This window comes from Triticum urartu, chromosome 1, assembly GCF_003073215.2.
Source record: "Triticum urartu cultivar G1812 chromosome 1, Tu2.1, whole genome shotgun sequence".
NCBI classification, from domain to species: Eukaryota; Viridiplantae; Streptophyta; class Magnoliopsida; order Poales; family Poaceae; genus Triticum; species Triticum urartu.
This window is the reverse complement of record NC_053022.1, coordinates 351930636-351954294: the sequence shown is the minus strand read 5'-3', so window position 1 is coordinate 351954294 and position 23659 is coordinate 351930636.

Here is a 23659-nt window from a genome sequence, read left to right as displayed (position 1 = left end):
GCTCAATCCGCAGGGTGGACGCAATCAAGTAACCAAGCTGCTCTTGTTTGGTCTGCAAGAAGTATTCAGATGCCTCTGCTTGAGTAGGCATCCTGGCAACTTTCTCCTTCCTCGCCTTCTCCTTCTTTGCATATGCTTGTGCAGACGATGGCTCATTCTCTGTCATCACAACTTCATTGTTCTCAAAATCTGGACGGATGGGCAGGTGTTCCTTATCCAACAAATATACGCCCGTGCCCATCTTGGAGTTGATGAGCTCCTGAATCTGAGGGGCATATCCACAGCTCCTCTTCTGATCTGCCGCAGTCCTTTTGATTGTTTCAACTATGAGGCTCATGACTTTGAATTTTTGAGGCACGTCAAAAACATGAAGCAAGTTGATCGCGTGGCCTCTGATCATCTTGTGATCTCCAGACTTGGGCAGTAAGGTGTGCCTTAGTATCCAATTGATCATAGGCAATCCTGAGAGCAGATAGTGCACTGAGCCAAACTTGAATGTGTCAAGAGCTTCATTTGGGATCTTCTTGTACATATTTGACATTGAGTTGTGGTCCATCTTCTTCTTGGCATAGATATCCAAGTCCTCATCTTGCTCTTCTGGGGCATTGATGATCTGTGCCCACTCAGCCACTGTAGATTGGTACCTTGTACCCTCAGACATCCATGTAATCCTCCCATCTGGATAAAAGTGAGTTGTGGAGTAGAACTGCATGATAAGTTCCTCGTTCCACTTTGTGAGCTTCTGCCCAACAAAGTCCTCTACTCCACACGCTCTGAAGCTGTCCTGAACTCCTGGGTAGTACTCTTCATTCTCCTTGATATAGGTCCAGTCGACCCATCTCATGTCACAAATGATTGGCTTCTTGTCAAGCAAAACAGTCTCATAGAAATCTTGCTGCTCCTTGGTATGAAATCTGTAATCCATGGCAGTCCTTCTCCTAGAAGCATACGGATCTGCTTCTCTCCATTTCCTCAGCCCTGAATCTCTCCTGAGCTTCATATCCTCAGCCACAGGATGAGCATCGTTGTGGTCTGGGATCTTGGGCTTGAGCTTCCTAAGGACACTCTCTTCCTCTTCTTCGATAGCTTCAGGCACTGGGGCCTTGTTCTTTTCTGCAGCTGGGATGCTTCGTGTGTTTCTCTTTGGTGCACTCTTAGGCTTAGATGCAGCCTTAGGTGCTTCCTTGGGCTTGGATGCAGCTGTTCCTGACCTTATAGCATCTCCCATGAGTTTGGCTGCCTTGGGCGCTGGTGCAGCTGCCTCTTCTTCCTCATCCTCTTCTACCATGATAGAGGCCTTGCCAAGTACTCTAGCAACAGTCTTCTTCACTCTTTCTTTCCTCTTCTTGCCCTCAGCTGCAACGGGCTCAATGGGAGCAGGCTTCTCAGTTGATGCTCTAGCCTTTGACATGGGCTGCCTGCCTGCTAGCCTCTTGATTTTCAGGCCTGGCTTTGAGCCTTGAGCTGGCTCAACTCTGTTGGAGGTGGCCTCTTCCTCTGCCACATAGTCTTCATCCTCAGAATCAGACGTTCTCTTCTTCCTTTGACGTGTGGCAGCCTTAGGCAGATTGCTGGGGGTGCTCCTGCTGCCATCATCAGAAGAACTTGAGGGGCTAGTGCCCTCACTCATCACAACTTGCTGCTCAGACACATTCTGGCTGTCACTTTGATCAGACATGTTGCAAACTGACTGCTGACCCTGTGAATAGATTATGGATAAGATAGAGTGGATGAGCATCACAAAAAGCAGAGATTTTTGCAAAAGATTAATTCAAAAACTTAGTTTTAGTTTTGCACAGAAAGCATCTCGGATCTACCGATTTTCAAACTCGGTGACACCGAAGCAGTTTTGGCACCAGAACTGGTGAACTCAGTCAGACTGAGTCACAGTTTGGTGGCACCGAGACTGCTAGGGTTTCACAGAATTCCAAAATCGGTCGCACCGATAAGTTATTCTCGGTCAAACCGAGTTTCACTTGTGCAATGGCAAAAGCCAGATCGGTGGGACCGAGTTTTTCAACTCGGTGGGTCCGAGATGGTTTCGGCGGAAACCTAACCCTAAATTTTTCGAATTAAGCCTAATCTACGAGTTCATTGACTGGATAGGAGTGTTTCAATCGTGGCAAGAATCATGATGATCACAATGTGCTAGGAATCGGAGTGGAGAATAGCACAAAGATCGAGTCCATACCCTAGTTCGGCGGAGACTCGCTACGGCGGCAACGGCGGGGCAGAATTCCGTTGACGGCGGCGGAGACCAGCGACTGGAGGCTGCTGGCGGCGAGAGGACGATCCGGAGACCTCGAAGGCAGAGCAGGCTATCGCGCGGGCGAGGAGGTTTCGGAGAAATTTCCAAAATTCTGCCCGTCACTATATATAGCCCGACCCTGTCGGTGTGACCGAATGGAACAACTCGGTGGCACCGAGATGCAAAACTGTGTGCAGTTATTGCAACTCGGTGTGACCGAAAAGTTCAAATCGGTTGCACCGAGATCAAAAACCTAGATCAACTTAATGAACTCGGTAGGACCGAAATGGAGTATCGGTCAGACCGAGATTCATAAAGAGGTTTTGGAAGTTTAAGTCTGACGAATCGGGGACTCCGAGCGCTCCTCACACAGAGTGGTTCGAATCTGACTTGATTAAATTTTGTGATGCAGCATGAATAGAGTTTGAGACGAGAAAAGCATAGATAGCTAGAGGAGGTTCTTAGGCATTCTTGTCCATCCACTTGGCAAAAGAAGATAAAGCCAAACAATCAAAACAACAAGTGGATGTCCTTGAATGAGTAAAATATGCAATCAACATGATCACACAATAAGATAGCAAATGAAATATGTGGCAAAGCATGCACAACCAATTCTAGCATCTATCAAGCAATTTGCGATGACTAGGTCATCTATATATGAGTATATTGACTTAGGAGTCAAGTGAGAACACTTGATCGTAGGTCATACTCATCGTTTAAGCTCAAGTGGGGTTACCACTTTTACATAAAGCATTGTTTTGTTCACATCTTTAGAGTTGCTTTAGCTCACTTAGAGTAAAGCTCCCCCTAGATGTGATATCCCCCCTAAGAGGGATGAACTAACCTTGGGTTTTGTCGATGATGACTTCATGTAGATATTGAAGATGTGGATGCTCAATGTTGATGTAGATCTCTTGGAGCTATCCATTTGAGTGAATTGCACTTTCAATACCTACATGGGTTAGTCCCACAAGGAACAAATAAGGATATCCATAGACATAGAGTGATGTACACAAAAGATGATGTCCATGAAGACTTTTAGGTTACCTTGTCCCTTGTCTTACCAACAAGAGGGTTTGTGACTCCTTGAACTAGTGCAAGATGTGGAAGTTGATTGCACTTGTTCTTGCCAAAATGATAAGAGTGAAGTATGTTGGCGGAGTCACCCTCGAGAACTCTCTAGTTCTTCTTCTTTTGGATCCACATCATCTTGATGGGAATCCTTGAAGTTGTAGTCGTACTTGATGAAGTGGAACTTGAAGTAGTCTTGGGAATCCACTTGACTAAGGTCTTTGGAGCTTCTTCAAATGCATCAATTTCCTCTTGAAGCTTGTCCTTGCCTTTTTGCTCGTAGTCTTGTGGTGGAAGATCATCTTGAGCTTGTGTCCCCTTGAAAGAAGTATACTTCTCTTGTTGAGGGACAAACTTCGTCTTGGGGTATTGATCTTCTTCCCATTCAACTCCATTGGCATTGAACTTTCGTTCAAAACCAACACCTTGATTCTTCCGGTGCATTCCTTGCTTGCGCACAATTTCCTCGAATTGCTTACTCCCGGCAAGGCTCTTGTACACTCCTTTCTCTATAATTCCCTTCAATAAGCTATTTTCTTGCTCAAGTGTAACTTGGCTAAGAGAATCATTAGTGGAATCAAGAGAACTACTAGAATCAACAATATTGGATTTAGCATGATCATTGTTACTACTAGAGGAAGAATCTTTCTTGTTACTAGACTTGACTTGAGGCATGTAAGTGGATAAGAGTAAACGCTTGGCAATGTAAGAAGAACTTTTCTTGCGGAGATCATCATTGATTGCCTTTAAGAACTCATGCTCTTGCTCAAGATTGAGCTTTTCAAAGCGTAGTTTCTCATGAGCTCTTAAAAGTTCTCGGTGATCTTCGAAGATAGTGTCATGAGCTAACTTAAGAGTTTTTAGTTCTTTAGTTAGAGCCTCAATCTTCTCCTTATCATTGTCACTCGTTTTATCTTGATTAGCATGATTAAATGGTATTTTATCATAGTATTCATCACTAGAGTTGTCACCAAGCAAATCATCACCTAACAAGTCATCTTCATCACTATTGAAATCAACATACTCGGGGTGTGTTACCTTAGGACCTTTCGCCATGAAGCATCTTCCAATTCCTTCATTTGGTGAGTCAAATATGTCATAGGAGTTGGTTGACACGAGTGCTAGACCGGCAACACCTTCATCTTGAGTATCTTCGGAGCCGGAGTGATAACTTCTCTCGGAGTGGCTGTCGGAGTCGGAGCCGGATACCCATTCACCAACATGAGCTTGATGTCTTCGTCTTGTGTAGCTCCTTGATGATTTTTCCTTCCTTTCCGAATCCTTGCTTCTCCGTGAGTATCTTCGTTCATAACGATCATCTCTACTCCTTCTCTCTCTTGGTGGTGATCCTTTGCTTCTTATTTTTGGAGAATCTTCTCTTCTCTTGTAGGGAGCCGTACACTCATTGGAATAGTGTCCGGGTCTTCCACAATTGTAACAGTTTCGCTCTCGACTAGAAGATCTTTTGTCATTGTAGGACCTTGACTTGGAGCTTCTATCTTTGCTTCTACTCTTGTAGAACTTGTTGAGGTTCTTCACCATTAAGCTCAATTCTTCATTGAAGTCTTGTTTCTCACTTGATGATGTAGGGGCTTCACATGAGGCTTTATAGGCACCACTTGATTTGTTGTGAAGTTCCTCTTTATCCTTAAGTGACATCTCATGAGCAACAATTCTTCCAATCACCTCCGTTGGCTTGAGATCTTTGTAATTGGGCATCATTTGGATCAATGTGCACACGGTATCATATTTTCCATCCAAGGCTCTTAGGATCTTCTTGATGATGAATCTATCGGTCATCTCTTCACTTCCTAAGCCGGCAATCTCATTTGTGATGAGAGCAAGCCTAGAGTACATTTCAGCGACACCTTCACCATCCTTCATCTTGAACTTGTCAAGTTGGCTTTGAAGCACATCCAACTTGGATTCCTTGACGGAGTCGGTACCTTCGTGCATATCAATCAAAGTGTCCCAAATTTCCTTTGCATTCTCAAGGCGGCTGATTTTGTTGAATTCTTCGGGGCACAATCCGTTGAAGAGAATATCACAAGCTTGAGCATTGTATTGCAACATCTTCAACTCATCCGCGGTAGCTTCACGGTTTGGTTCTTTCCCATCAAAGAAGTCACCTTGCAAACCAACACACACAATATCCCAAACGGCGGGGTTATGTCCAAGAATATGCATTTTCATTTTATGCTTCCAACTAGCAAAATTAGTACCATCAAAGTAAGGACCTCTACGGTGATAATTTCTCTCACTAGACGCCATACTCTCCTAGGTTGTGAAACCAAGGCTATGACCACCAAAAGCTATGGAGATCAAGCAAATGGAGACCAAGGCTCTGATACCACTTGTAGGATCGAAAGTATGTCTAGAGGGGGGGTGATTAGACTACTTGACCAAATAAAAACTTAACCTTTTCCCAATTTTAGTTCTTGGCAGATTTTAGCTATTTTAGGACAAGTCAAGCAATCATCACACAATTCAAGCAAGCATGCAAAGAGTTTATGGGCAGCGGAAAGTAAAGCATGCAACTTGCAAGAATATAAAGGGAAGGGTTTGGAGAATTCAAACGCTATTGGAGACACGGGTGTTTTTCCCGTGGTTCGGATAGGTGGTGCTATCCTACATCCACGTTGATGGAGACTTCAACCCACGAAGGGTAACGGTTGCGCGAGTCCACGAAGGGCTCCACCCACGAAGGGGCAACGGTTGCGCGAGTCCACGAAGGGCTCCACCCACGAAGGGTCCACGAAGAAGCAACCACCCACAAAGGGTCCACGAAGAAGCAACCTTGTCTATCCCACCATGGCCATCGCCCACGAAGGACTTGCCTCACTAGCGGTAGAGCTTCACGAAGTAGGCGATCTCCTTGCCCTTACAAACTCCTTGGTTCAACTCCACAATCTTGTCGGAGGCTCCCAATGACACCTAGCCAATCTAGGAGACACCACTCTCCAAGAAGTAACAAATGGTGTGTAGGTAATGAACTCCTTGCTCTTGTGCTTCAAATGATAGTCTCCCCAACACTCAACTCTCTCTCATAGGATTTGGATTTGGTGGAAAGAAGATTGAGTGGAAAGCAACTTGGGAAGGCTAGAGATCAAGATTCATATGGTAGGAATGGAATGTCTTGTCTCAACACATGAGTAGGTGGTTTCTCTCAGAACATAATGAGTAGGAATGGTGTGTGTGTTCTGATGGCTCTCTCACTGAATGAGAAAGAGGTGGAGAGGTATATATAGCCTCCACACAAAATCCAACCGTTACAGAGTTTTCCAATCTCGGTGGGACCGAATCAATAAACTCGGTCTGACCGAAATAGTAAACCTAGTGACCGTTAGGAATTTCGGTGGGACTGACATGCAACTCGGTAGGACCGATTCGGTTAGGGTTTGGGCATAACGTAATCTCGGTGAGACCGATTACACAAACTCGGTGAGACCGAATTTGGTAATTAGCTAACCAGAGAGTTGGTCAGGCAAACTCGGTGGGACCGATTTGCTCTTTCGGTGGGACCGAGTGGAACTCGGTGAGACCGAAAAGTTACAAAGGGGAAACACTGAGTTTACATTGCAATCTTGGTGGGACCGATTCGCTCTTTCGGTGGGACCGAAAAGTTACGAAAGGGAAACAGAGAGTTTGCAACCCCATCTCGGTGGGACCGAGATCCTTATCGGTAGGACCGAATTGCTAGGGTTTGGCAGTGGCTAATGACAAGTGAAACTCGGTGGCGCCGGATAGGAAAAATCGGTAGGACCGAGTTTGGCTTAGAGCTTAGGTCATATGTGGATATGGGAAAGTAGTTGAGGGTTTTGGAGCATATCACTAAGCACATGAAGCAAGATGCTCATTAAGCAACACCTCATCCCTCCTTGATAGTATTGGCTTTTCCTAAAGACTCAATGTGATCTTGGATCACTAAAATATAAAATGAAGAGTCTTGAGCTTTTGAGCTTGAGCCAATCCTTTGTCCTTAGCATTTTGAGGGTTCCACTTTCACATCCATGCCATGCCAATCATTGAGCTTTCCTGAAATAATCATCTTGGAATAGCATTAGCTCAATGAGCTATATGTTGTTATGAATTACCAAAACCACCTAGGGATAGTTGCACTTTCATGGGATCAAGCTTTCAAGTAAAGAAGTTGTCGAAGAGCATAATGAACATAATCTTGAGGGCAAGAATTCCATCGAAGCTACAATGAAGACGCCAAGGACTGGGGGGCAACAAGCAAATCCAATGATCGATGAAAGCAAACCAAAAGGAAACAAAGGCCGAAGTAAGCGCAAGTGTAAGAGATCAAAAATCACCTTCGCTGAACTATTGGATAAATATCAAAAGAAGAGTGAAGAGAAGAATGCTTATCGGCCCAATCATGCAAAGAAACCAAGATCACCCCCCAAGGTGCAAATATGAGGATCGGTATTGGCAAAGTGAGAATTTTAATGCAACATATTCATATCCTTATTTTGGGCCGCCAATGCCAATGCCGTGGATGCCTCCCTATGCTCATATAGATCCATATCCATCATGGGACAGGTATGATATAAGGGCACATTCTTCATCTTATTTTAGACCATCTCACCAATATTATGCAGCTTCGAGAAGATTAATATCTGAACAATCACATGTTAAAGACCGTTTCAATCATAAGGAATCGGTCCAGAGCTCAAGGATGAATAAAGAGGTGGTCAAACAAGTTTACCGTGTTAAAAGAGATGGTCGTAAGAGTGCAACTTCAGATTTGATCTCAAATGAAAAAGAGCCAATCAAAGTGTTAATATTGGCTACTAAAGGCAATGAGACAAAGCAACCAATTATTGAGAGTTAAAGTGCCAAATCTGAAGAAAAGAAGTTGAGAGTGCATAAGGCCAAAAAGGAACTGTCATTGGTCAAAACAGAATTACAACCGAGATGCCCACTCGGCTTAACGTATTGGCAAAAGAAGGAATTACAAAATCTTAGTGCACAAGAGCTGAGACAGAAGAACATGACATGGGTTCCCAAGAGGATCATTCATAACAAAAATGATGTGCATGCTTCTATTGCAACAAGTACAATAAAAGTGAAGAAAGAGAAGAATGGAAGCAACAAACAATTAAGCCGAAGGTGTGGATCACAACATCAAAATCTTCAGTTAGCACATCATCCATTTTCTTCAACAATGCCATTGATGCCTTTGCCATGGAATTCATCCACATGTATGATCAGTTACCCTCCATGGACTTATTTTGATCCATGGATGCAACATAATTTTCTATATCATGACAGAGTATTACCAAATCACTATACATTTGGTTAGTTACATTTTTGTTGCTAATACAAAGGGGCCGAAATATCTTATTGCTATTTCATTTGTTTATTTCGGCTATACATACCTTGGTGGGTGAATACTACATGGACCTCATTGTAATGGCCGATATTTATCTATCGCCCTAAGAATATATCTAAGAATGACCGGTGTGGTATTCTAACATCGTCCTTAGTTTGAGATAAGTGCTTGCAAAGGAATTTGTCAAATTGATGCCATTGAAGATATTATGCATATACCAATTCACCAAAATTGCAAAGTGAACTTATGTTTTGATTGGGTGTGCTTTGGCTTATTAGTATTCAGAATTTATGTAAGGCCAAATCATGGTTGATTTTATTATTGAGCATCATATTGACATCATGCATAATATTGATTTCAGCTTGATCTCTCTAGAACCATGGAGATTATATATTAATGGTTAAATTTGTAGCAATGGCCAAGGTGTTGGTGTTGTTTATATATATCCTTATGGTGATATTTTGTGAAGCCTCATGCCGCTTAAAATATTTTTGCACAATGATCAAAGCCGAATATGCATTGTCATTCGGATTGGAGCTTTGCCTTGCTATAGGTGCTATACATATTAAGGCTTCCGGTGATTCGTTACTAGTAGTGCAACAAATATCCAAGGGTTATCAATGTGTTTTGACGAATCACTTATAGTTTATCTTGGGTTATGTCTAGATGAAGAATTTACCTTGGGTTGCATTAAAATTGTTCATATATTTAGACATGACAATTGGAGAGAGTTGGCATAGCAAGCATCCGGCTACCATGTCCATCATGTTGTATTGCATTTCTCTCAATAGCCGATGCTTAGTCTCGTCAACATAGGTAAGGCTGAACCGAAGTCCACAACTTCGGCCACTAATGAAATTTTTATGCAGGCGAAAGTAAGGATTGGAGAAAGTTTATTGTTGATTGTCTGCAAAATCCTAGCAAAAGGGTGAACAATATGGTTCGGAGGATGACATTGAGATACATATCTATGGAACTTTATCACCGGATTGTTAATGAAGCTGAGAAGGTTTCACCCAAGTTTGCATCAGAAAGTTCACACAAGACATGGCCGATATATACTTATCGTCCTAAGAACATATAAATGGCCGATGGAGTGTTGACATTGTCCTTAGAACAAACTTGGTACAAGTATTTTTCGGCACGCTAGCTTTACCGAAAAACAGGGGGCATGTGTTGACGCTCAAAAGTGGCACGATCATAAAGCAGCATGCCGGGGCGAAAACCTTGCCGGGGTAAAATCTTGCCGGTGTGAAAGCTTGCCGGAGTGAAGGCTTGCCGGCACAGAAAGATTGCCAGTGTGAAATCTTGCCGGGGGATAAACCTTGTCAGGGAGGAACCCTTGCCGGAGTACAAACCTTGCCGGAGTGAAACCTTGCCGGTGTGGAAGCTTGCCGGTGTGAAATCTTGCCGGGGAAGAAACTTTGTCAGGGAGGAACCCTTGCCGGAGTACAAACCTTGCCGGAGTGAAAACTTGACGGTGTGAAAGCTTGCCGGGTAGAAACATTGCCGGTGTGGAAAGCTTACTCGGATGGAAAACTTGTCTAGTTGGAGGCTGTGATAGTCAATCGAACGAGAAGTTGAAGATGGGCTCAAAAGGTTATTCAGATGATCTCGGATGGAAAAATGATCTACACGGGTTGTCTTCGTCTCGTCGAAACGATCCATTTCGATATAAAAATCGTTCAAATCCGAGTTCGTATGAAAAAGTTAGAGCAATCGGAGTGCAGCCCTGTCACGAGGCGAGATGTGGCGCGCCCCACCAGACACATGTCTTACGGGTAGCGCAAGGAAATAGCCTGTGTTGCGAGACCGGTCTGACCTTCAAGATTATCTCTGATCAAAAAACCTTCAACATGAAAGTTGTTCGTCTCGTCGAAACGGTCAAGATTGCTTTTGGGTTTGTTTTCATCCGAGATCGTTTGTCACCGCAAAAAAGACCCGCAAGGTGCAGTCAGTTTAAACCAAACAGTTTTGGAAAGTTCGGATAAACCAGTCCGAATTTGACTAGGGTTTTGGACGTGAATTGATGTAATTTTCTTGTAAGGAAAGCCTAGATAAATTCTTTGCTTGTACGGGAAGTCCAGCCGCCTCTTATATATGTTGGGGGTGACGGCCGATTGAAACAACGCCAATCGAACCAATCAATCTATTACACTTTTGTGTTCATCTATCTTTATCCCCTACCCTTGTATCTTTCTTTCTCGTTATTCGTTTGTTCTTCGCATTGGAGGGCAGCGATCCACGAGGCTCTAGGGGCGAGCGAATCGACCTAGGGCAGCCCATAGCCGCCGCACTCCCTGACGGGGTCCCTCCCGGGCGTGTGGGGTTTCGGGTCTTCAAAAGCGCCCGCTGACTGTCTTGCGTATCGCGTTGTCGGTCGGGTCTCCTTCGACGTGAGCTGCGGTGCAGCACCCTCGGCGTCGAGGGTACACGTGACATGTTCGTGTGTCAACAGGAATACTACTCCCTCCGCCCGGAAATATTTGTCATCAAAATGGATAAAAGGGGATGTATCTAGATGTATTTTAGTTCTAAATACATCTCTTTTTGTCCATTTTGATGACAAGTATTTTCGGACGGAGGGAGTATATTATTTCTTTTCTCATTTAATTATGTGTCACATCATTCAAAAAGTCTAGTTAACATGCATGATATTGTTTATGATATCCTCATTACGACCAGCCTAAACAGTACTCCCTTCATTTTTTTCGTTCTGTTCTACTAGTAGCTGCTTCTGTTTTGTCTAAAAAAAAGCTGCTTCTGTTCCCGATTCCTGGTTGGACTAGTAGCTTCTCGTGTTTTTGATTCGACGCACACCTAGTATACCATTTCTTTGACTGCTTTAACACTCACTAGCGGAAAAGTTAATTTTTTTCTTTTGAAAAATACAGCCAAAAGACAAGAACGAAAAAAAATAGGCACAGAAACATAAATCTAGTTCTTGCCGCTGTTTCATTGCTACAAGAAACACAAAATTGGTTCTTGGATTAAAAAAGTGTTCAAGGCAGTAAAAATTGTCCACCAATTCAAAAGTGTTATTTAAATTGACAAATTGTTCTCAGATTTAGAAATGTTCATGACATTCATAGAATGTTCTTGAATTTAAAAAAATGTTCAAAGCATTCAAAAATGTTTTTGGCAAAGTTTTTCACGGATTCAAAAATGTTTAAACCATTGAAAAATTGTTCTTGGATTGAAAAAATGTTCAAGACATTCAAAAATTGTTCACAAATTCAAAACAAATCTTTTAAATTAGATAATATTATAGGATTCGAAAAAATTCAAGACATTCAAAAATTATTCTTGGATTCAAGATATGTTCAAGGCATTAAAAATGTTCTTGGAATAAAAATTTTGTTCATGGATTCAAAAAATGTCCAGACATTCAAAGAGTGTTCTTGGACTGAAGAATGTTCTAGTGATTCCAAAATTGTTCTTCCAACTTGAAATTTGTTCTTGGATTCAAGATATATTCAAGGCATGAAAAATGTTCTTGGAATTAAAAATCTGTCCATGGATTCAGAAAATGTTTCAGATGTTTAAAAAAGTGTTCTTGGACTGAGAAATGTTCTAGTGATTCCAAAATTGTTCTTTGAACTTGAAATTTGTTCTTGGATTCAAAAAATGTTCAATTAAAAAATTGTTCTTGGATCAAGGAATTAAAAAATTGTTCAAGGCATTCAAAAGTTGTTCTTCGAGTTAAAACATTGCTCATGGATTAAAAAATTGAGGCATTGAAAAAATTGTTCTTTCAAGCTGAAAAATTGTTTGTTGATTCAAAAGAAATTCATGACATTCAAATTTGTTCTTGTCTTAAAAGAATGTCCAATACATTTAAAATTTGTTCTTGCAATAGAAATTGTTCATGGATTCAAAAAAAATCCGACTCATTCAAAAAGTTGTTCTTGGATTAAAAATGTTCTAGGGCATTAAAAACTCATTCTTTGAAATTGAGAAGTTGTTCTTGGATTTAAAAAATGTTTTTCGAATTAAAAAATTGTTATTGAGATTCAAGCTTTGTGCATGGATTCCAAAAATGCTATTGTGCTCAGAAAATGTTCTCAGCATTGAAAATTCATTCTTGGAATTCAAACTGTGTGCTAAGATTCAAAAAATATTCTTGGAATTCAAGATGTATAAGATGCTAACACATATGACAAGGCATGAAACAGATATGCATGTACAAATTCATTTGGACAAAATAGTTCTAATAAAATTACATTAGTTAATTCACACTCTATTCGTGCTTAATTTATTTTGGACGAAATAATTATTAGATGTTAAATCAACAACCTATTCATTCTCAAATAGGTAGTTATCAAAGATGTATCCAAATAGAGCAGAAAAAACTTCATTAGTATACATTCAGAACAAAATTATATTTCTGATATTGTAGTGTGAGATACATAGGAAAATAGCAAGAAAAACAAACATGCAATCGTTTAGCACACTTGCACACTGGGAGCAATTTTGTCTGCCATAGGAAGTAGACAACAACATGCTTTCTGAGGTATACGTTGATCAGGCAAAAATGGAAATACACATCATCAATGCAGCATCTCTTTGTTAAAGCATCATCCAATGCCTCCAAGTCTATCTCCTTCAGGTCAAACTTTGCCATTTTGTAATCAACAATCGGCCAAAATTGAGGAGTGATTTCCTAAAACAGTAGAAAAGAAGAAGAAAAGATTGTGTCAAAAAAACTGAAGGTGTATGAATAATTCGCAAACTAGTTACTCTTTTTCTAGGGAAGTAAATCAGATCAACAAGCAACTAGCCGGTGCTTTTTTAGGGGAGCAAGTGGCTATTGTTTAATTGACCTCACAAAACTTGCAGACTAGAGAGGTGGATGCTAATTAAGCTACCAAACATACATGAGGTCCTTCAGGTTAAATTAACTTAATAAGCAGGTTATAGTAGCAACTAGTACATGCATATAGCAGAGAAACAGAGGTCTCGAGTGGAGATGATGACCGGCGATATATAGAGTGGTTGTCTCCGGCAAAGAGTATGTGTATGTGTGTGTGTGGGGGGGGGGGGGGTCAAGATCATTACTAACAGTAGTACAGTATAAAAAGCAAAATAATTGAAAACAAGTAGCATTGTCGATAGTAAATCAGAAAAACTTACAACATCAAAGTCCTTCATGATTTTCCCATCCCATAAGTCCATGTAAATGAATCCATACGGAGCAAAGTTGTGGTTGTACATGTCAACTAAAAAAGTTAGATGGATCACTTGAAAAATCCACTTAAAGATATTAGAAAAGAATATTACAAGAAGAATATACAAGATGAGTTAACTCGGGTGTTTTCTTGCAATGGGCAGTTCTCAGGGGAAGTACAAACATAATCTTCAACATTTTTCAAAATTCGATTCATAAAGACTTGAAAATAGTGTTGGGTTAGTAATATAAATAAAAAGATAAATTTGAGTTTGTAACCACACTACCATGTTGATATTAACAGACAGTGCATTATCTAGACACTTTATTTAATAGGTGATAGCCACCTACCACAAAATTCTACAGAAGAAAATCATAGACAATGGAAAATAGGAAAAGGAAAACGAACCAGTTTTGATGTTATCTTATTGATTTGCTGTCGGGTGATAAAATTTGATGAACCTAAGAAATTGATTGTTTCAGACAGATTGTTCACACAAAAGAAGGTCCAGTGGAATGCCATAACTCTATGGAAATAATGTTGTGTAAGAAAGAATGAAAAATTGATACCACTATATGTACAAGTACCATATGTACAAAAACAAGCACTATATGCTTGGCGCCACAATTCCACTGTACAAGCACCAGACCGAAACCAAAAATCCACCCATAGCTTATGACCAAATGTGCCAGCACCAGAACTATGATAGTTCATCTACTACTTGATGAAACGATTTACCTTGGCCCTGTAGAACAACGACAATCTACTGGATTTGAGCCGAATCTGCCAACAAAAAATGAAACACATGGCAAATACAGTTAGGGAACTTAAAAAAAAGGAAACCCACAAAGTTTACGAAGAGGAAGTGGAGATCTGACAAACCTGGCCCAAAATTGAAGTGATATCCTGGGGAATAACATGTCAACACCGTCTGCCAACAAAAAGAAGAAATCAAGAAACCCTAGCTTTTATCAGAGAGATATGTCAGATGGGAAACCCAAATAATCAACGTGGGGAAAGGGGTGAGAAAGATGAAGAAGAACGGAAAAAAATTATATGAGACCAGGTCTCACGATTAGCAGGTGAGACCCGTCCTGATGGATGACACGTGGCATTCACAAATCACAAAGCATCTAATCTCTCTCCCCCCTGATTTTAAGTGGGGGTGGGGGATGCTTTGAGATTTGTGAATGCCACGTGTCATCTATCAGGATGGGTCTCGCGTGAGACCTGGTCTCATAGAATTCTTTTCCAAGAAGAACCATCCACCTGCCGCCCAAGACACGAAGTGGATGAGAGGTGAACGGCGGAGAAGAATCGAGAGGAAGAGAAGGAATCGGGAGGAAGAGGAGAAACAGAAGAGGAGGGGAACCGGTCACGCCGCAAAAGGGTCAGCCCAAGTACAAACAAAGGATGTGCGAAACGTCGACAGTTTGACGAAAAATGCTTCACATAGGATTTCCTCGCCTATTCCTTGGATTATGCGAGACCAGGGCGAACCCTCGCATCGGGGGAAGCCCCAGATGGGCTGGCCCAGCCGCGTGGGAGGCCGCGACCTGTTCTTTTTTGTTCTTGTTTTTTGTTTTATTTTCGTACTATTCTTTAAACTTTAAAATATTCTATATATATATATTACAAAAACACTCTTCAAAACACATTTCAAAATGTGTTGAACAAGTATTTGGATAAAATGTTGAATAACTATTAAAAATGTTGAATGAGTATTTAAAAAATGTTGAATAAGTATTTAAAAATGTTGAACAAGTACATGAAAAAATGATACTCCAAAAAGATGACCCGGCTGTACTTTTGATAAGTCAAAAGATGACCCGGCTGTACTTTTGATAAGTCAATCACATTGATGTCTATCATGTCCTATATTGACCATAAACTTATCAAAATTAAAACATCGGCTTAAGTTACGTGAGAGTCGACTTTTAGAGGGTTAGGACAAACCATAAGAGGCTATAAGGCTTGCTTCACAAAAGCAAATCACCTCCAAGCGCAGAGTTTTGTAGGACAGTAGCAAATTTCCCTCAAGTGGATGACATAAGATTTATCAATCCATGGGATACGTGGGATGAAGATGGCCTCTCAAACAACCCTGCAACCAAATAAAAAAGAGTCTCTTGTGTCTCCAACACATCCAATACGATGGTAAATTGTATAAGTGCACTACTTCGGCGAAGAGATGGTGATACAAATGTAATATGGATAGTAGATATATGATTTTGTAATCTGAAAATATAAAAACAGCAAGGTAACTAGTAACAAAAGTGAGCAAAAACGGTAATGCAATGCTTGAAAACAAGGCCTAGGGTTCATACTTTCACTAGTGCAAAATCTCAACAGTGTTAGCATAGTTGAATCATATAACAATCCTTCAATGTGTGACAAAGAATCACTCCAAAGTTTTTATCTAGCGGAGCACATAAGATGAAATTATTGTAGGCTACGAAACCACCTCAAAGTCATCATTTACGATCAATCTATTGAGCCATCCATATATGTAGGATCAAAAGTATGTCTAGAGGGGGGTGATTAGACTACTTGACCAAATAAAAATCTAGCCTTTTCCCAATTTTAAGTCTTAGCAGATTTTAGCAACTTATCACAAGTCATGCAATCAACCTACACATGTGATTCTAAGAGTATAGCACCGGAATGTAAATCATTGCATATGAAGGTAAAGGGAAGGAGTTTGGAGGGAGCAAACGCAATGTAGACACGGAGATTTTTGACGTGGTTCCGATAGGTGGTGCTATCGTACATCCACGTTGATGGAGACTTCAACCTGAAGGAAATATGCCCTAGAGGCAATAATAAAGTTATTATTTATTTCCTTATTTCATGATAAATGTTTATTATTCATGCTAGAATTATATTAACCGAAAACATAATACATGTGTGAATACATAGACAAACATACTGTCACTAGTATGCCTCTACTTGACTAGCTCATTGATCAAAGATGATTAAGTTTCCTAACCATAGACATGAGTTGTTATTTGATCAATGAGATCACATCATTAGGAGAATGATGTGATTGACTTGACCCATTCCATTAGCTTATCACTTGATCGTTTGTTTACTGCTATTGCTTTCTTCATGACTTATACATGTTCTTATGACTATGGTATTATGCAACTCCCGAATACCGGAGGAACACTTTGTGTGCTACCAAACGTCACAACGTAACTGGGTGATTATAAAGGTGCTCTACAAGTGTCTCCGATGGTACTTGTTGAGTTGGCATAGATCAAGATTAGGATTTGTCACTCCGATCGTCGGAGAGGTATCTCTGGGCCCTCTCGATAATACACATCAATATAAGCCTTGCAAGCATGATAACTAATGAATTAGTTACGGGATGATGTATTATGGAACGAGTAAAGAGACTCTCCGGTAACGAGATTGAACTAGGTATTAGGATACCGACGATCAAATCTCGGGCAAGTAACATACCGATGACAAAGAGAACAACGTATAGTGTTGTGCGGTTTGACCGATAAAGATCTTCGTAGAATATGTAGGAACCAATATGAGCATCCAGGTTCCGCTATTGGTTATTGATCGGAGACGTGTCTCAGTCATGTCTATATAGTTCTCGAACCCGTAGGGTCCGCACGCTTAAAGTTCTGTGATGATCGGTTTTATGAGTTTATATGTTTTGATGTACCGAAGGTAGTTCGGACTCCCGAATGTGATCACGAACATGACGAGGAGTCTCGAAATGGTCGAGACATAAAGATTTATGTATTGAAAGCCTATATTTGGATATCGGAAGTGTCTCGGGTGAAATCAGGATTTTACCGGAGTAATGGGGGTTACCGGAGCCCCCCGAGGGGTTTAATGGGCCAAGATGGGCCTTAGTGGAAGAGAGGAGGGGCTGCCAGGGCAGGCCGCGCGCCCCCTCTCCCTCTAGTCCGAATTGGACAAGGAGGGGGGCGGCGCCCCCTTTCCTTCCTCTCTCCCTCCTCCTCCCCCTTCTCCTAATCCAACTAGGAAAGGAGGGAGTCCTACTCCCGGTGGGAGTAGGACTCCTCCTGGCGCGCCTCCTCCTGGCCGGCCGCCTCTCCCCCCTTGCTCCTTTATATACGGGGGCAGGGGGGCACCTCTAGACACAAGTTGATCATTGAGATCTCTCCAGCCGTGTGCGGTGCCCCCCTCCACCATACTCCACCTCGGTCATACTTAGCGGTGTTTAGGCAAAGCCCTGCTGTAGTAGCTTCATCAACATCGTCACCACGCCGTCGTGCTGATGAAACTCTTCCCCGAGCTCTACTGGATCGTGAGTTCGTAAGACGTCAATGAGCTGAACATGTGCTGAACGCGGAGGTGCCGTACGCTCGGTACTGAGGATCGGTCGATCGTGAAGACGTACGACTACATCAACCGCGTTGTCATAACGCTTTCGCTTAACGGTCTACGAGGGTATGTGGACGACACTCTCCCCTCTCGTTGCTATGCATTACCATGATCCTGCGTGTGCGTAGGAAAATTTTGAAATTACTACGTTCCCCAACAGTGGTATCAGAGCCAGGTTTTATGCGTTGATGTTATATGCATGAGTAGAACACAAGTAAGTTGTGGGTGATACAAGTCATACTGCTTACCAGCATGTTGATAACCCACAAGTATAGGGGATCGCAACTGTTTTCGATAAGTAAGAGTGTCAAACCCAACAAGGAGCTAAAGGCAGAACAAATATTCCCTTAAGTTCTATCGACCACCGATACAACTCTACGCACGCTTGATGTTCGCTTTACCTAGAACAAGTATGAAACTAGAAGTACTTTGTAGGTGTTGTTGGATAGGTTTGCAAGATAATAAAGATTACGTAAATAAAAAGTAGGGGATGTTTAGATAAAGAAACAATAAAGTAAATATAGCGAGTGTGGAAAAGTGGTGGTAGGAGTTGTGAAATTGACCCTAAGCAATTGACTACTTTACTAGACCGATAGCAAGTATTATGTGGGAGAGGCCACTGCTAGCATGTCATCCCTGACTTGGAATTCTATGCACTTATGATTGGAACTATTAGCAAGCATCCGCAATTACTAATGTTCATTAAGGTAAAACTCAACCATAGCATTAAGGTATATTGGTCCCCCTTCAACCCCGTATGCATCAATTTCTATGCTAGGTTGAAGCTTCTGTCACTCTTGCCCTCTAATACATAGTCCTATCAACATACGACTAACCCTAGGGTGTGATCCACATGCGCAATCATATGATGGGCACCAAAGGACAGCAACATAACCACAAGAAAATTAAATCAATCATAGCAATTCATCAACCACCGATAGGACAAAGGATGGCAACACATCATTGGATAATAATATGAAGCATAAAGCACCATGTTAAAGTAGAGGGTACAATGGGTTGCGGGAGAGTGGACCGTTGTAGATAGAGGGGGGAAGGTGATGGAGATGTCGGTGAAGATGACGGAGGTGTTGGTGTAGATCGCGGTGATGATGATGATGGCCATGACAGCGTTCCGGCGCCACCGAAAGAGAAGGGGAGAGGGGGCCCCTTCGTCTTCTTCTTCCTTGACCTCCTCCCTAGATGGGAGAAGGGTTTCCCCTCTGGTCCTTGGCCTCCATGGCATGGGAGGGGCGAGAGCCCCTTCAAGATTGGATCTATCTCTTTGTCTCTCTCTGGTTCTGCGCTCTCAGATTCTTCCCTTTCACCGTTTCTTATATTCCTGGATATCCGTAACTCCGATTGGGCTGAAATTTTAACACGATCTCTATCCGGATATTAGCTTTCTTGTGGTGAAAGATGGGCATCAACCGCCTTACGAGTGGCCCACGAGGGTCAGGGGCGTGCCCAGGGGGGCAGGCGCGCCCCCTGCCTCGTGGCCACCTCGGGCACCGTCTCGCGTGGATTTTTCTTCCCAAAAATCATATATATTCCAAAAAATTCTCCGTCAGTTTTTATCCCGTTTGGACTCCGTTTGATATGGATATTCTGCGCAACAAAAAACATGCAACAAACAGGAACTGGCACTGGGCACTGGATCAATATGTTAGTCCCAAAATAGTATAAAAAGTTGCCAAAAGTATATGAAAGTTGTAGAATATTGGCACGGGACAATCAAAAATTATAGATATGATAGAGACGTATCAGCATCCTCAAGCTTAATTCCTGCTCGTCCTCAAGTAGGTAAATGAAAAAAAGATAATTTTTGATGTGGAATGCTACCTAGCATAATCTTGATCATCTAATCTAATCATGGCATGAATATTAAGATACGAGTGATTCAAAGCAAGTCTATCATTTGACATAAAAACAATAATACTTCAAGCCTACTAATAAAGCAATCATGTCTTTTTAAAATAACATGGCCAAAGAAAGTTATCCCTACAAAATCATATAGTCTGGCTATGCTCCATCTTCACCACACAAAATATTCACATCATGCACAACCCCGATGACAAGTCAAGCAATTGTTTCATACTTTTGACGTTCTCAAACCTTTTCAACTTTCACGCAATACATGGGCGTGAGCCATGGACATAGCACTATAGGTGGAATAGAATATGATGGTGGAGAAGACAAAAAGGAGAAGATAGTCTCACATCAACTAGGCGTATCAACAGGCTATGGAGATGCCCATCAATAGATATCAATGTCAGTGAGTAGGGATTGCCATGCAACGGATGCACTAGAGCTATAAGTGTATGAAAGCTCCAACTGAAACTAAGTGGGTGTGCATCCAACTTGCTTGCTCATGAAGACCTCGGGCATTTGAGGAAGCCCATCATCGAAATATACAAGCCAAGTTCTATAATGAAAATCCCCACTAGTATATGAAAGTGATAACTCAAGAGACTCTCTATATGAAGAACATGGTGCTACTTTGAAGCACAAGTGTGGAAAAAGGATAGTAGCACTGCCCCTTCTCTCTTTTTCTCTCATTTTTTTATTTTTTTGGTGGGATTCTTTGGCCTCCTTTTTTTTATTTGGGCTTCTTTGGCCTCTTTTATTTTTTGTAAAGTCCGGAGTCTCATCCCGACTTATGGGGGAATCCTAGTCTCCATCATCCTTTCCTCACTGGGCAATGCTCTAATAATGATGATCATCACACTTTTATTTACTTACAACTCAATATTACAACTCAATGTCTAGAACAAAGTATGACTCTATATGGATGCCTCCGGCGGTGTACCGGGATGTGCAATGATCTAGCGTAGCAATGACATCAAAAAACGGACAAGTCATGAAAACATCATGCTAGCTATCTTACGATCATGCAAAGCAATATGACAATGAATGCTCATGTATATGATGATGATGGAAGTTGCATGGCAATATATCTCGGAATGGCTATGGAAATGCCATGATAGGTAGGTATGGTGGCTGTTTTGAGGAAGGTATATGGTGGGTTTATGGTACCGGCGAAAGTTGCGCGGTACTAGAGAGGCTAGCAATGGTGGAAGGGTGAGAGTGCGTATAATCCATGGACTCAACATTAGTCATAAAGAACTCACATACTTATTACAAAAATCTATTAGTCATCGAAAAAAAGTACTACGCGCATGCTCCTAGGGGGATAGATTGGTAGGAAAAGACCACCGCTCGTCCCCGACCGCCACTCATAAGGAAGACAATCAATAAATAAATCATGCTCTGACTTCGTTACATAACGGTTCACCATACATGCATGCTACGAGAATCACAAACCTCAACACAAGCATTTCTACTAATCCACAACTACCCACTAGCATGACTCTAATATCCACCATCTTTATATCGCAAAACTATTGCAAGGAATCAAATATATCATATTCAGTGATCTACAAGTTTTATGTAGGATTTTATGACTAACCATATGAATGACCAATTCCTATCATCTCTCTAAATAGATATAAGTGAAGCAAGAGAGTTTAATTCTTTCTACAAAAGATATGCCCATGCTCTAACAAATATAAGTGAAGCAAAAGAGCATTCTACACATGGCGGTTTTCTATGTAAAGAGAAACAGGCAATCCAAACTTCAAATGATATAAGTGAAGCACATGAAGCATTCTATAAAGCCATACTCAAAAGATATAAGTGAAGTGCAATGAGCATTCTATAAATAAACCAAGGATTGTCTCATACCAGCATGGTGCATAAAAGAAAATTGAAAACTAAATGCAAAAGACGCTCCAAGTTTGCACATATCACATGAACGAAACGAATCCGAAAACATACCGATACTTGTTGGAGAAAGAGGGGATGCCTTCTGGGGCATCCCCAAGCTTAGACACTTGAGTCTCCTTGAATGTTTATTTGGGGTGCCTCGGGCATCCCCAAGCTTGAGCTCTTGCCTCTCTTCCTTCTTCTCACATCGAGACCTTCTCGATCATCGAACACTTCATCCACACAAAACTTCAAAAGAAAACTCGGTAAGATCCGTTAGCATAATAAAGCAAATCACTACTCTAAGTACTGTTGCAAACCAATTCATATTTTGTTTTTGCATTGTGTATACTGTAATATAACTTTTCCATGGCTTAATCCACTAATATAAATTGATAGTTTCATCAAAACAAGCAAACTATGCATCAAAAACAGAATCTGTCTAAAATAGAACAGTCTGTAATAATCTGAACATTCACCATACTTCTGATACTTGAAAAATTCTACCAAAATTAGGAAAAATACAAAATTTGTATAGGAAGACAGTTCAAAAAGAATCAGAACCATTCGACGTTCCAGTTAAAAATGTAAAATCGCGCACTACAGCCAAAGTTTCTATCCTGCACCGTACAGACCATCAAGCAAATGTAAACATCCTAAAGGCAAACCTTGGCACAATATTTTTATAATACAATGAATTGTACAAGTTGATAATTATTTTTATTGAAAATTTTATGTAATCAAGATTCACAAAGTTTCCGTGAGCATGAACAAAGTTCAAGGCTAGCTCCCACTTCAACAATGCTTATCTTTCTCACTTTCACTTCCCAATTTGAAAAAGTTTTGGGTTCTCCTCTTTATTTTTGTTGATTTTTAAACTATATAAAAGCACTCAACAGAAATAAATGTTGGGGAACGTAGCATAAATTCAAAATTTTCCTACGTGTCACCAAGATCTATCTATGGAGTCATCTAGCAACGAGGGAGGAGTGGATCTACATACCCTTGTAGATCGCGCGCGGAAGCGTTCAAGAGAACGGGGTTGATGGAGTCGTACTCGTCGTGATTCAAATCACCGATGATCCTAGTGCCGAACGGACGGCACCTCTGCGTTCAACACACGTACAGCCCGACGATGTCTCCCACGCCTTGATCCAGCAAGGAGAGAGGGAGAGGTTGAGGAAGACTCCATCCAGCAGCAGCACAACGGCGTGGTGGTGGTGGAGGAGCGTGGCAATCCTGCAGGGCTTCGCCAAGCACCACGGGAGAGGAGAAGTACTTGGGAGAAGGGGAGGAGAACATTGGTATGGCTGCCCTCCCACCCCCCACATATATATAGGGGCAAGGGAGAGAGGGGGGGCGCAGCCTTGGCCCTTCCTCCAAGGAAGGGTGCGGCCAGGGAGGAGTCCCTCCTCCCCAAGGCACCTCGGAGGTGCCTTCCCCCTTTAGGACTCTTCCTTTCCTTATCTCTTGGCGCATGGGCCTCTTGGGGGTGGTGCCCTTGGCCCATATAGGCCAAGGCGCACACCCCTACAGCCCATGTGGCCCCCCGGGGCAGGTGGCCCCACCCGGTGGACCCCCGGGACCCTTCCGGTGGTCCCGGTACAATACCGGTGACCCCGAAACTTGTCCGGTGACCAAAACAGGACTTCCCATATATAAATCTTTACCTCCGGACCATTCCGGAACTCCTCGTGACGTCCG